We start from the raw sequence: 2,489 nt of genomic DNA on the forward strand, positions 1-2,489 counted from the left end.
AAAGTCTCCTACCACTATTGTGGTGTTGTCTATTTCTTTCTTTAGTTTTGTTAACAGTTGTTTTATATATGTAACAGGTCTATAATCTGGTCCACAGATGTTGGCCAATATTATGTCTTCTTGATTTCCTGTATCTTTAATCATTATACAGTGCCCTTCCTTATCTTTTATGGTGGTTTTCATCTTGAAGTCTATTTTATCAGAGATTATTATTACCACTCTTGTTATTTTTGTGGATGGCATTTGCTTAATATATTTTTCTCCCAGATTATTGACAGGCCAAGTTTTATCATTGCCATTTTGCTGGGTTTCTTTTCTCGTTTCTTGTTACTATGGTCCATCCATTTTCCTTTTGTGTCTCTGTGTGAAGACTTCTCTTAAAAGATCTTCTAATTTTGGTCTTGTTTTCACAAATTCCTTAAGTTCCTTCTTTTCTGCAAAAGATGTGATTTCTTCTTCACATTTGTTGGAGAGCTTTGCTGGGTACAGGATCCTTGGTTGGCAGTTGTTGTCTTTCAGTTTTCTGTATATGCCATCTCTTTGCTTTCTTGCTTTCATTGTTTCTGCTGAGGAATCAGAACTTAATCTTTTTTGCTTTTCCTTTCTAAGTGACTCTGGTTTTTTTCTCCCTATGATACTTGTAGTATTCTATTGGTATCTTTTTTTTTTCCAAAATCAGAATAGAGATACTTTATTAAATAACAGAAACATAAAATTCTTAGCCTACTAATAAAAAATTATTATTATTGATTTCTTAATGGCTGTTGGTCAATGCAGCATCAAGAAATTTTACCAAAGGTATTTATCAAAAAGGAGTTTGTGACTTTATTAACAAATATTGTTACATTAACACTGAGCATATAACACATTTAGTTTGCTTGGATTTTTTTTTCCAAGTTATCAGTATCAGCCAGCTCTGTAACTAAAAACTCAAATCTACTTATCTGAGGACCCAGATCTAGTTTGGGTTTATCTATACTAAGGCTTGATGACACAATAAGAAAAAAAAAATTTATCTGTTAAAGTAATAAGAATCATTTGGTTGGTTTGATGCTGGAAGAAGTATGCTTGTTTATATGGCACGTGAGTTATTCCAGATCACTTCAGCTGCTGGAGTATCACAGTGTTGAGAACATCTGCCTCTTGCAGTGTCAGGCTTTCATCTCTGAGCACTTTGCTTGGAAATGAAGTCACAAGAATCAAGTCAAGAGCTGCGAATTCAGGACGGGACCGTATAATAAAATCTCGGACATCCAAGATCCTGTGAGTATAATTGAATCTCTGTATCAAACGACTCCCGTCTGCTAACCTGATTTGGATTTTTGTTGTTGGCACAGAGTCATCAGTAAGAACGACTGCATTAAGGATTGACTTAACCTCTTCTGGTGAGGAAGGTGTACTAACTATTTCAGGTGTAAGGCTTCCGAGCTTCTGCCCTTCTCCACTAAAAGCCTTGAACCTCAGCCGAGGTTTTGTGTATTCCTGGTCTTGGTGATCCTCCATATCCAAACTCACCTGGCTGCCATGAAGCTCCAGAGGAATTTCTCCTCTCTTAACAGATTCCAGAAACTGCATTTGCTGGGTCACTATAAGGTCTCAATTCTCCATCATCGAAGCTGAAACCATTGCTCCACAATTTAAGCAAAACCTGAACATCTTGCAACTGGTTTTCTCCATAGATGTATTCAGATCTCTTACAAAAGGAACTAACTGCCCAATCTGTATCCTCCACCTGTAAATGACTTAGATTTTTCATCACCTGATGCTTTTGTAGCTTCATTCAGAGGCACTCCTCCATGTTCCCTTGCCTCTCTGAAAAGTTCATTCACAATTTTCCCTGGTGAAGGTCGAACTATATGTAATCCACTGTATTCATGCTCACTTGAATAGAACCTTTGAGGTGGTGTTCGTGGGCTTTTAAAGAGTGATGCTTTAGGTCTACCCGTCTTGGAAGATTTGCCTTTCATTTCATCTTCATATAATCCTGCCAAGGCCAACTGCAGATCCCGCAGCGCTTGGGGGCTGCGGCACCTGAGACCACCGCTCTGCCACTGCCTCCACCATCTTCCAACGGCACCCTCCCTGGTATCTTTTAATTTGGAGAATTTGTCTATGATATCTCTTGATGTTCTTCTCTTTGAGAAGTGTTCACTAAGCATCTTGAATGTGGATTTCCTTGTTCTTTGTAATACCTGGCAAGTTTTCTTCTAGTATTTCTTCCTCAATTTTCTCAGTGATTTCCTTATCCCTCTCATATTCTGGAATTCCAATCATACATATATTGTTCCTTTTGGTGCCATCCCACATGATTCTAATGTTTTCTTCTTGTCTCATCTATCATATTTCTTCTAGTATGTTGCTCTTGAGGTTCTTATCTTCCAACTCACTGACTATCTACTCCATCTCTTCCAATCTACTTTTTTTTTTGTCCCTCTAGCGTGTTGGACACTTCTGGAATTTCGGTCTTTTTTTTTTTTCTATATTTTATT

The 2,489-nt window shown here is 37.6% G+C and overlaps 1 pseudogene; it reads right to left on the bottom strand.

Moving 5' to 3' along the window:
• Positions 1-1,098: 1,098 nt before the first annotated feature.
• Positions 1,099-2,064, bottom strand: LOC102861880 (annotated as a pseudogene).
• Positions 2,065-2,489: the final 425 nt, after the last annotated feature.

The sequence above is a fragment of the Elephantulus edwardii genome, unplaced genomic scaffold (assembly GCF_000299155.1).
Source record: "Elephantulus edwardii isolate Elephantulus edwardi_28Jun2011 unplaced genomic scaffold, EleEdw1.0 scaffold02125, whole genome shotgun sequence".
Taxonomy (NCBI): domain Eukaryota; kingdom Metazoa; phylum Chordata; class Mammalia; order Macroscelidea; family Macroscelididae; genus Elephantulus; species Elephantulus edwardii.